Source organism: Orcinus orca, chromosome 15, assembly GCF_937001465.1.
Source record: "Orcinus orca chromosome 15, mOrcOrc1.1, whole genome shotgun sequence".
Lineage (NCBI taxonomy): Eukaryota > Metazoa > Chordata > Mammalia > Artiodactyla > Delphinidae > Orcinus > Orcinus orca.
The window spans coordinates 57,675,259-57,688,808 of record NC_064573.1 but is presented as its reverse complement, the minus strand read 5'-3'; positions in this window follow the sequence as shown (position 1 = coordinate 57,688,808).

The window sequence follows — 13,550 nt, the reverse complement described above, 5'->3', positions numbered from 1 at the left end:
TCACTACTTCATTCCATTTCCTTCATTCTGAGTGGTGCTTGGTGGGTGGGAATAAACGAGTTTATTACAAAACAGCTTTGAGGATTTGGGGAAAGAGTTGGGTTCTAAGAATCATGATAGTCTGTTCCCTAAAAGCAAGTAACAGTTTTGTTCATTTCCACAGCGAAAGAATGGACCATCAGTTTGGACCTGATGACTTGATTGTATCTGTCCCTGTTGCCATCACATGTAGGAATAAATGGTCACTTGAGGCCTGGCTATTTTTTAAAAATCCTCTCAAAGTGACTGAAAAGAGGCTGAAGATGATGAGATACTTGAGAAAGAATTATTATACACTTAACCACAGTGCTTCAAAGGTTTAGAATCCCTTTGTTCTGAATTCATTTCAACGTGCTAATGGTGGAAAGGGGTATATTTCCTAAAGTAGATGAAGTCCTGTTATCTACAGATCACAAATCTGATCCAAATGAAATATAATTCTAAAGGTAATTTGATTAGTAGCAATTTACCTTCCGGTAACTGCAGTCATTTAGAGTCTGCTTCTTTTATGATTTTCCCTCCCTGCAGCTTCCCCGTTCTTATTTGAATCTGTTTTCTGCAGACAAAGGACAAACTAGCCACTTCCCTCTTCTTGGCTGGTTTGCTCCCCCAGGTCCCCCTGGAGAAGAGAACTGTGCTCATTTCTGGGTACTGTCACTTGGCTGTGGGTTTTGAAGGGAAAAATCACCCCGATTTATCTCACTAAATATAAATTAAACATGTTTATAAATATATACCTTTCTTGAGATGCTATATGCCAGACACCATTCTGGGTTCTGAGGATACAAATATAGTAAAATAACACTATGAAATTTATTCATATGTTTTCTTTTTTGTATTTCCTAATATGATGTTCTTCCTATACAGCCAGAGGTTTCAAATGCTTTAGTGTGGATTCTCCACAGGTGAATCTGGAATAGACAAAAGTGCGACATGGTCTCAAGGCGAGTGGATGACACACAGAGATCAGAATTGTCCTCTCCCTTCAACACAAGTTTTATTACTACAACTATTGTTTAATTTAGCCTTACGCTCCTGTCTTCAAAGCTATTGTAACTGGGCTGCATCACACAACTCTAGGGGTATAAGTTACACAGCATCTTATTCTCTACTTTTGAGGCCCAATGGCACTGCTCTCCTATGCTTTTGAGTTCTCCTATTTTTTAGAAGTCACAGTGAAATAACAGTCCTGTAATTCCATTTTACATTTGCAGATGTAGAGACTGATAGAGGTTGTTATAGCTGGAAGAGAGAAATGGCTAACGCTTTACTTTGACTTTCAAGACTGGCTCTTGAAGGATGTTCTAGATATATTAGTCAAGAGAACTAGGCTTCCATGACTAGAGCTTGGCACTTGAGTTTCCTAAATTCTAAAAACTCCCCATTAATCTGAAAAACCAAAGTTTGGGAGACTGAATGTGGAGATTTTTAAAGCTACAGACTGTGATGTCAAGAGAAGGGCAGCACTGCTTCCACACAGAGGGGACTTGAAAACTCTATGGCTTGGGAGAGATGTCAAAGAGAGAAGAGAATTATACTCAAGAGGAACTATCCAGTCTGCCCTTTCCTGGGTTAAATCTCTGGGATGCAGGGTATCATGAGAGATAGGCTTGAGTACTAGAGGATGGAGAAGATTACGTGCCATCCCCACCTGAAAGTCTGGGATGAGGCAGTCCTGCAGAGAACCTGAGATGACCCACGCCTCCCAGAAGCTATCACAGAGGGCATGGGGGAGATCAGTAATCTCCCATGTTCCCCAGTAAGTATTGACTAGCAAGCTCTCAGAGGAATCATTATAGCTGAGATGAAAAGACCTTATGGCAGAGGGCCTCAGGGTTGACGGCCCAATCTGGGGAACAAAGAGTAGGTCTAGCCAGGCCACAGGAGGTCTGCAGGGCCAGCGAGATCTAAGGTGGGGTCCTAAGGAGCATGGGGGAAATGTCAGAGCTCCCGACAAGCATTGCCTTTGTGGACAGAGTGAATAAGGAGTTCCTCCAGCAGTGGGGGCAATATGGACAGCCACGCCAGCCCCTTAACCGAAGAGTAAAGCAGATGATCAAAGTCTAGAGGACAGCACAAAACCCCTACAATGTTACATAAAGCCTTCTGTACCCAGACACAATCTCAGGATCAAGCAGAAGGAGAAGGAGAACCAGGGTTCCATCACCACAGAGAAGAACTGTGATGGGAAGCTGTGGCGTGAATTGAGCTTAAATTCTGAATTTAGTAATTTCCTAATAAAGACTTCTTTCAGTCAGAAGATACTGAATGTCTTTGAAGTGATAGAATAGAACTAAGTTGAGTAAAGGTAGACTTTTTGTACCTCTGACTCGTGACTGTATTTGAAATGTAAAACCCACTGTATGAAGATGAATGAGATAAAATTCCTGCCTCAAGAACTTTATAATCTAGGGGTGTGTTATAAGGTGAGGTATTGAACCCAGGAGTTTTCTGCCCTATAATTTTGCATATGATTGATGTTGACATTTTATGAATAAATACATTTCATGCCTTAATTTTGCATATGATTGATGTTGACATTTTATGAATAAATACATTTCATGCTTATAAATTGGGCCTGGGGGGGGGGGCTAAAGTGAGAATAGAAAAAGGCTATAGGGCCAGAAGAGCTAACGTTCTACTGCAGAAATATGATGCCAATTGAGAAAAACAATTGGATGAAAGCCCACTAAAGGACAATCTAAGTGATCACTAGGTTGAGGAAGATGCTCTATGGAAAGAAATATTAATATGATAAACTAGTCAGGAAATGCAAACGCTGAGAAGGAACAGAAATGAAGTCTATCAGTTTTTTAAAAAATATTGAAATCATCATAAACCATTATTCAATCTCACTCCAAAAAAAATTTTAAAAATGAGGTAGATAGCTCCAAGGAAGGTCTGATTTATACTGGCAATTTTCTTGACCCAATAAACCCCACATGATATCGGAAGTGACAAGATTCCAGGTACTTTGTATTTTATGTGCTAGGGAGGTGGGCAAAGTTCATACAGTATGTTTACTGGTGTTGCCCAGGAAATGTCCCAGCTATGGAGGATCTGTTTTCAGAACAGACCCCAGTCAAGAAGGGATTTTCCTCCAAAGCACCTTAAAATTAGACACTGAGAAAACCCAGATGCGATGTAGAAGACTGCTTATTCCCCAGTGAAATCCCAGGCACAGAGACACCGTCCACATGGAGGAGGCTTGGGAAAGGCTCAAAGAGCTGCAGCCTTGCCTGCACTCCTAGGTCAGACAAGAGAAATCTTACAATTTAGGGTAGGGTTTGTCAAAAAGGTAAAAAAATGGCTTTACTTTGTACCCAAGATTTTGAAGGAAGCAGCAGACATCTTATGACAGAACGGATTTTGAATTATGGCAACAACTGGGGGCATGTAGCAGAAGGGGTGGCTGGAGCCAGCAAGGCCATTTAATCACAATAGATAAAGCACTGTCATCAATTTCTTGGCAAGGAAGAAACAGACACTTGTATAAAAACACATTCCGCTTCCTTTATAGTTACTTTTACATGTTCTAAATTGTAAGAGGTCTTATTACAGAGTATGGGTATAGTCATTCTCAACAAATGCTTTTGATGTTTCCATAAAAATCTAAGTTAAATATGCCCGTCTGCATGGATCCTGACTGGTTATTAAAGTCAAGATTCTGGTAAGGAGTGGCAAGGACTTTTATTTTTTTGATGAGCATGCTAAATGGGCTATGCTTACTTATGCTTTTACAGCTCCTATGCTCTAAGATCTTTCCAAGCTGTACAATCTCGTGGTGGTTTTGAATCTCTTGCGTATCTCAGCTGGGAGATGTGATTCTCTCCATGCACTCCTTTCTAAGTCAGCATATAAAGTCCCCATACTTGTGTCAGTGATGTGCTGCAGTTGATTTGTACTGGCTCATAAAAGATGATTATTAAGATTTTAGGAATTCTGTGAGCCAGTTTTTAGACACAGCTGTTATTACATAAACTTACAGTTAAATAAATCATATTTAAAACAAAGGTAAGAAATACTTTCTAATTATTTTATTACACTTTACTATTTTTTATGCCTTTGAGGCTACTTACATGTACTGTTCCTGTATAGTGGAAATAAAATATAATGGTGTATTTGATACACCATTTGTATTTGAGATACTGAGAATCTCTTCCCAGTTCTCCTTTCAGTGACATTATGTCTGCTGTGTGAAAGTGGCCTTGGTGAGGGGTATTTACACCAAGGGAATTAGCAAACTACTATAAATGAGGGCTTGATTGTTTGTTGATTGCCTAGAATGTAAAAAAATGAAGGTGGAAGTGTTTATGATATAGATTAATCCTAAAATTATGCAGTATCCATAGCCATTCCATTGTAAATAACACAAATAAATGAAGAAATATCCTTCCAGTATTCAAAAACTATTTTCTGATTCAGCAAAATGACTCATGTCATCTACAAAAGAGTGACATTCCAACCTATGTCTTGATTGTTTCTCTGTTGTCTTGCTGGTTAACATAAATGCAAATATCAGTCAACATTCATGTCCAAACTACACTCATTCATCAGTTGTTACCAAAGGTTACCAAGAGATACATGGGTTAAGCAAAAAAAAAAAAAAACAATAAAAGCATTTTATAAGAATCAGTGGCTGTATGGAGCTTAAAATAAAGGGCACAGTTATATTTATTATTATTTATAAATTGTGTGGTACAAATCTTATATATAAAATTTATAATAAGCTTATTTATAGAACAAGTACATTCTTTTCCAGAGAGACAATTGTCACTTATCAGCATACCATTACATGTGCCTCTCTCTCATCTAGGAAAAGTGAGCGATTCGTTCAATTTTTATTTTTTTGTTAGTTTTGTTTTTACTCTTAGAGAGGACAGTTATCTCTCTTTAGTGAGAAATGTCCAATTTTATATCTCTACCTTTTGGCCCTTTGTTGTTTTCTACAGTGTCACAAGGAGCTTGGCTTAAGGGCTACTACAAGGAAAGAGAAGGCAATAATTACCTTTCTATTTTCTTTACAATTAAAATTTTATTACAGTTTAAGGATGAATATGTACACACCACATTATCTGCGCTATTCAAACGTATTCCAAAAAGTATTAGTGTGGCTTTGAAATTATTTTTATGAGTTTGAAAAGGATTTAAGTTTGTGGTGTTTGAAAGAAAATAACAGCTTATTTACTTATTACTTTTTAAGAAAATGGTATGTGCAGTGGTTAAAGGCATGGACCTGAGAATCAGAATACATGCATTTTAAACCCAAATTTGCAAACTGCCAACTCTGCTATCTGTTTAGATAGCCTCTCTGTACTTTAGTTTCCCCATCTATTCAATAAGCATTAGAACAGAATCTACTGCATAGGGTTGTTGTGATAATTAGATGAATTGATATGTGTAAAGCACTTCACAGTGCCCGGCACACAGTAGAAGGTTTGCCATTTTCATTACCACTACTATTACTACAATTGTGGCTGCAACACAAAGTAGTCAAATCATTGACTTACAGATACTAAAGTAAACTGTACAAAGAGTATCTGATCTTAGATTCACTCTGGTGCAGAAAAATTGACTTACCAATGATCACACAACTTTTAGTGTTAGAACCCAAAGCAGGTGCCACATCTCCTGATAATCTGTTCTCTTGTTAAGCTAAATGGTTTCTTTACGAGCTATACTTGAGGATTTATCTTAACTAGTTAACTAGTCAGTTTTTTTTTTTTTTTTTTTTTTTTGCGGTACGCGGGCCTCTCACTGCTGTGGCCTCTCCCGTTGTGGAGCACAGGCTCTGGATGCGCAGGCTCAGCGGCCATGGCTCACAGGCCCAGCTGCTCCGCGGCATGTGGGATCTTCCCGGACTGGGGCATGAACCCGTGTCCCCTGCATCGGCAGGTGGACTCTCAACCACTGCGCCACCAGGGAAGCCCTAACTAGTCAATTTTGAAGAGCTATATGGTTCTTTATGAAAAAGAATGCTTTTATCTAAGTGTATTAGGATGCTTTACAGCTGCACTGTCCAATATGGTAGCCACATGTGATCACTAAGCATTTGATTTGTGACTAGGGTGTTTGAGAAGTGCTGTAAGTATAAAGCACACACCGGATTTTGAAGACTTCATATGAAAATAAAATGTAAAATGATCATTAATAATTTTTACACGGGTTAAAAGTTTAAATTACAATATTTTGAATACATTGGGAAAAATAAAGTATATTATTAAAAATAATTTCACCTGTTTCGTTTTACTTAATGTGGCTTCTAGAAAACTTAAAATTATATATATGTCTCTCAAGTGCGGCTTGTATTAGATTTATATTGGACAGTCCTATATAAGATTACTCTTCATGTCTGAACTTGAAAGCTGAAAATATTGCTTTGTTTAATAAACCAGGAAGTGTTCTCTACCTTAGTTCAGCACATTATTATCCACCCAGTCATCCAAGCCAGAAATCTAAGGAGTATTGTTGATTCTTCCCTCTTCCTCTACCCCATACATAGTAATGGTTGAATCATTCTCAAATCTATGCCAATGTCACCATTCCTTCTACCAGTGCAGTCCTCACTATTCCTTATATGGACATTGCAATAGTCTTCACACCACTCTCCCTGACCACCAGTCTTGGCTCCCCAAAGCCCACCTCCTACATTGTCAGATCACGCCACTCTCCTGAGCATGGTCCTTCTATTGGTCCCTATTATCGTGTTCACTAATGGCACATCCACCACCACCATCACCCCCTGCCCTCTGCCCCGTGGCCTGGACACTGCTTACCTGTCTCATCTCCTTTTACATGCTATATTAGAATTGATATGAAGAAATTCTTAAGTATGTACATTTTGTTAGGTATTGGGTTGTGGTGGGTGTGTGGGGAGTGGAGGAGAAGGGAGAGGAAGATCTGGGCAATGGTATGAAATGATCACTTATATTTATAAACATTAATTTTTTGAATGAAATATAAAATACAGATTCAACATCTAACTGGATATCCTGGCCAATGCGTTAAAACAAGAGGGGAGAGCAATCTATACGGTTTTATCAGACACATCTTAATGATAATTCCTCCCATTTCCTCAGGACTGTGACCTCCTTAAATGAAATCATGTATGAAAAGAGTTTAATATAGTGACTGGGACATAGTATTCATAAGCACTTTCTATCCCTTTGCTCAAATCTCACATCTACCAAGCATACCTCCCCCCGAATCATCATTAAGTCATTAGGTAAAAGCCCAGGAGGTGAAATACAAGCTTCCAAAAATATACATAGTTTAAGCAAGGATCACTTTCCAGGTCACAAAACCACTAATTACTGAGGAACTTAAACGTATGTTATCACATAGAACAACCTTATTTGTTGAGGATAGTGAAGAGAGAAAAAAAAGAGCCCAGCAAGCAAAGTGAGAAATAATTGGGAAAAAAGGGAAAACATGTTTCATGCCTGCTTCTTTACTGAAAAATTAAACAAACAAGAAAAAAGAAATAATGTGAAGGACCAAGTTATTTATCTCTATATTTCAAAAAGCATATACCATAATGTATGGAGCTACCTTAGAGAATCTCAGTTAGCATTAACCTGAAACTTTCATCTTGTTGATAGGTGATTTGCTTCAGGCTAACATTCTCAATAAGTATCCTGCTCAATAACTATCTTCGTTCTGTCTAGTGAATTCTAAAAATTAAAAAGTAATTATATAAATGACTTAAACACTTATGTAAACCAATAATTATGGAAACATCATTGGCTCCATGATGAAAGTTACCATCTTTACTTTAATAATTCTTAGACTTTTTTCTTTGGAGATGTAGAGTCACTTTTTTTAAGATTATAAGAATTTTTTTATAGTCATTACCCTTGTGACTTAAAAATATCTGTATTCAGGGCTTCCCTGGTGGCGCAGTGGTTGAGAATCCGCCTGCCGATGCAGGGGACACGGGTTCGTGCCCTGGTCCGGGAGGATCCCGCGTGCTGCGGAGCGGCTGGGCCCGTGGGCCATGGCCGCTGGGCCTGCGCATCCAGAGCCTGTGCTCCGCAATGGGAGAGGCCGCAACAGTGAGAGGCCCGCGTACCGCAAAAATATATATATATATATATATATATATATATATTTGTATTCAGACTATTGGATTATTTGAAATACATAATTAATATTTATTTGTACTGTTACCAAAATGAAGATGCATCCACACAATTGAACTTCTCTATTATTTATTATTTAGCAGTTGGTCAAAAACAAACATTCTGATAGGTTCTGTTGTGAAGTTGCCTTTATTTGTATAGAATCTGCAAGTCTGAAGAATATTTAGAATCTGTCTAATCCACCTTCAGACCCAATTTAGGAATCCCAATCATCAAGAGGTTTTCCCTTTTGCTCTCAGATCTAATTCTTCAGACTTGTTTTTTTTTTTTTTTTTTTGCGGTACACAGGCCTCTCACTGTTGTGGCCTCTCCCATTGCGGAGAGGCATGTGGGATCTTCCCGGACCAGGGCACAAACCCGCATCCCCTGCCATCGGCAGGCGGACTCTCAACCACTGCGCCACCAGGGAAGCCCCATCAGACTTTTATATAATGCTTGAGAAGCCTTTAAGCTTTCTGTAAGTTCAACTACCAAAATGACAAGGCTGACTAATTACCACACTAAGAGGCTGATTTCCAATGTCAAAATTCCCCACTTTCAGAGAATTCCAGCACAGGGTGGTGCTCGCTTGTAACTGGATTAAGATTACCCAAGTTTCTGGAAGACTTTGCTTGTCCTGCTCCCACTTGGGCAAGGCAAAATGAGATCAGCATTCTTTTCTGATTTTTACAATTCATGTTTTTCAATATAAAAGGTCAAAAGGATTCTGATCTAAAATTTACAAACTATTTTTGTAAAATTACATAGTGGTGATTGCCACACTAGAAGTCTCAGCTCTTTGAGGATGCTAAAATAAAGAGACTGTGTTGCTTTGAATTTTTTCCTATACTTCCTAAACTCTTCTGTGTTTCTAACATCCCATCTCCCCATCTGCTCTCCAATCCCAATCTTAATTCAGGGAAAGGCAAACCATGGCACATGGGCCAAATCCAGATCGCCACCTGTTTTTGTAGATAAAATTCTTCGGAACACAGCCATGCTCATTTGTTTCCATATTGTCTATGGCTGCTCTCTTGCTAAAACAGGAGAACTGAGTAATTGTGACACAGATCATACGGTCTCGGCAAGCCTAAAGTATTACAATCTGGCCCTTTAAGAAAACATTTCTTGACCTTTGTTCCGGCAGGATCACTGAGTCAGTCCTCTCATACCTTTTTCCTCACAACACATATGTGGATGAACAAGTCAAGGGAACTATTCCACTTTTTCATAAACATGGCATGTACTTTCATGTCATGCAAATGTTCTGTTTTCTAGGAATACCTTCCTTCTTCACCTTAACTTTGTTGTGTTCCTGCTTATCCTTAAAAACCCCATCTCTGGTGTCACTTCACTTGCAATTCTTTTCCTGACTATCCCATGAAATAAACTATTTTGTATCATCTTATTCTGTAAATGCATTTGTCAGACCTTATCTTTTAAGAATACTTTTGTGTCCACAAGTAAATCAATAAATTCATTTGGAGAGAACCGATTTCTTTACCATATTATCTTACCATACACATTCATAGTATCCATTTATTCAATTCTTCTTAAGAGTTGTTTTGATTCTTCTTCTAGTAATAGCACTTTGATGCAGAGAGAGTCTCTCATTAAACTTTGCATTTAATTGCCTCCAAATCCCCAATCCAAGACATCCCACCACTTCCCAGCTGGCCCAAAGCACAGTGCCTGGCTTACAGTGTAAGATAAATTCTAAAAGGATCAGAGATCAAATGTAAAAAATGAAATTACACAAGTACTTAAAAAATTGGGTGAATTCCTTTATAATTTGGTAGTGATAAAAAACTCCATAACTATAACTCAAAATTTAGAAGGAATAAGAGAAAACATTGGTAAACGTGATTACATAAAATCTTAAAATTAAAGACTTTATAGATAGGAAAGGTACCATAAGTAAACCAAAATGAAAAACTGAGAGAGAAATATTTGCAATTTCTATCACAGGAAAAGGGGTATTATGAATATAAAAAGATTTTCTAAACATAGAGAAGAAATAATCCAACGCCCTATTGAAAAATGAGCTAAAGATATTAACAAATTACAAAAAATGCAAATAATTCTTATATAAAAAATGCTCAACCTCATTCATAATAGAAAATGCAAATTAAGCTAGAGTCAGATATTTCTCACCTAATAAATTGACAACAATACAAAATCTGAAATACGTTCATAAAACCTTGGGGAAAAGGGATTCGGATATTGCTGGTAGGAACTGAAAATGGTACAACCCTTATGGAGGAGAATTTGGCAATTCCCAGCAACACTACACAGGCATTTATTTTCTAACTCACCAGTTTCATGTATAAAGATCTAACCAAAGAAACACTGGCAAAAATACTGAAAGACATATGTAGAAGTCTATTGTTTATGCCACTGTTTGTAACAGAAAAGACAGGAGCAACCTGAATGTTCATCAATAGCAGACTGATTGAGACCACAATGGAGAACTACACAGTTTTAATAAGGAAGGAGGGATACCTGTATATACTACTATGGAGAGATTTCCATGATATACTGTTAACTGAAAACAGCAAAGTAGAGAAAAGTACATATGGCATGTGTGTATAGCATTCTTTAAGAAATGTGGACAGGGTATGAATATATACATTTGCGTATACTTTTTTTTAAAAGGCAGATAGCCATTTTAAGTGAAGAACTGAGCAAATATGTCAATATGAAGTGATACTTTTCAGACACTGGAGAACTGGCAGCTCAGGAGTTTTATCCCTAAGAGAAAGGAAACAAGGCAAACACTGGAGGCAGCTTCCAGGTCACAGTTCAGGGAAAGGGAATCCAAACATAGCCTGGTGATTTTGATGAATTGAAGAAATAGAGATTGGAGTTTAGAGAGGCAAAGGCAGCTAGAATTTGTGAGCCAGAATACCAGAGAAGTAGCTTCATAGAGAAGCAGCCCAAAGACTTTCAGAGGGGTTCACCCCTATCCTTGGCTGAGTATTGATGTGCAAATACATAAGAAGAATTTACCCAAAGTGCCCCCGCAAAAAAAAAAAAAATTACTGGAAAGGAACAAGGAAATGTCCCTAGCAGTTCACAGAGGACCAGGAAAAGTTCATGTTTACACTAGCCAAACTGGAAAACCTTACAGTATGTTGAGAATCAGGTAGAATCTACAGAGGGTATTGCTTTATTAGAGGGACAAAATTAGTCCTAAACTAAGGGTTGTTTACACCTACCCTAAAAAAAACCTTAAAAGTAAATACGAGGGCTTCCCTGGTGGCACAGTGGTTGAGAGTCCGCCTGCCGATGCAGGGGACATGGGTTCGTGCCCTGGTCCGTGAAGATCCCACATGCCGCAGAGCAGCTAGGCCTGTGAGCCATGGCCACTGAGCCTGTGCATCCAGAGCCTGTGGTCCGCAACGGGAGAAGCCACAACAGTGAGAGGCCCGCGTACCACAAAAAAAAAAATAGTAAATACGAAAGAGGACTAATTGGTTCTAAGTAAATTAGCTAAACATCAGAGCAAAATATAAACATCTTGAAAGGAATATAACAAAATCCAGCAACCAACAGCATAAAATACACAATTTCTGGCATATAATCAATAATTATGAAACACAAAAAAGCAGCAGCAAAATATGAAAAATAACCAGGATAAAAGTAAATCAATGCAAACAGAGCCAGAGACGACAGAGATAATGGAATCAGTAGATGAATCCATTAAAACAACCATTATAAATATATTCCCGATGTTCAAGAAGATAGTGGATAACATGACAACAAAGAAGAGAAATTTGAAGATATAAAAATGACCCAAATAAAACTTCTGAAGATGAAAATTACAAAGGCTGAAATTTAAAATACATTGAATGAGAATAAAAGCAGATTAGACACTGCAGAAGAAAAGACCAGTGATTAATTATAGGATTCATCCAAAATGAAACTCAGAAAAAATACTGAAAATTAATACAGCATCAGTGACCTTGGGAGTAATATTATGTGCAATTGGTGTTCAAGCAAAGGGGCCTGGAGGACAGAAAAAAATATTCCACATTTACTGAAAACTATGAATCTATAGATCCAATATGTTCAAGGAAACTCAAAGGCAAAAGAAACACAAAGAAAGCCACATCCACACCCATCTTAATCAAGCTTCTGAAAACCAGTAATAAGGAGAAAAATCTCAAAATCAGCCAGAGAAAAAGGGCACATTACATAATGAGGAACAAGTATAATAATAATGGTATACTTTTCATGAGACACTATTCAAGCAATGAGACCATAGTTAGACATCTCTACAGTATTTAAAGAAAAAAGAAAACTTGTCAACCTAGATTTCTTTACCAAAATATCTATAAAAATGGAAGGATAACAAGTTCTTTTCCAGAAAAATAAAAGTTTAAAATATTTATCTCTAATAGACCTATACCATGAAATGTTAATAAATTTTCTCAGGCAGAAGAGAAAAATGACAACAGATAAAAAAATTAAATCAACAACAACAAAATGAAGAGTACCAAAATATGCAGGAAGTCATAAAATGTATTTTTCTCATTTTTAAACTCTTTAATAAATAACTGACTCTTTAAAGCAAAAAAATAATAACGTATTGAAAGATGAAATAGTAGTATAATTCTTCTATTTCAGTAGTTATAATACTGCTTGAAGATAGACTATAAGTTAAAAATGATTTATTGTGAACCTCAGTAAAATCTCTAAAAAATAAAAGTAAAAGAGGCATGGTTAATAAATCAATAACAGAAACAAATTGAAATCATTAAGAAAAAGAAAACTTAGTTAATACAAAGGAAGGCAAGAAAGGAGAAAAAAAATAACAGAGTAGAAGAGACAAATAGTGATTAAGTAGTATGATAGTAGACTTAACCCTATCCGTACAGATAATTACATTAAATGTAAATGAACTAAACAGACAATTAAAAGGTAGAGATTATCAGATTGGCAAACATATGTTGCCACATTTTAAATATAAAGACACAGATAGTTTAAAGCTTACAAGATGGAAAGAGCATAATGTTCAAGCACAAATCAAAAGAAAACTAGAGTGGCTGTCAGACAGAGTATGCTGTAGGGCAAGGAATATTTCCTAGGAATAAAAAGGAATAGTTCACAACGATATAAAGATGAATTCATCAACAGCACATAATTTTAAATGTGTATGCACCCAATAACAGAGTTTCAAAATACACAAAGCCAAACTTAAAGAACTGAAAGGAGAAATAGACAAGTCCACAATTATAGTTGGGGAATGAAACACTTTTCTCTCAGTAACTGATAGAACAAGAATACAGAAATCAATAAGGAGGGAAAACACTTTAATAACACTGCCAACCAACCTGACATTTGTAGAATACTGCCCTCAACAACAGGAGGAAACACATTTTTCTGAAA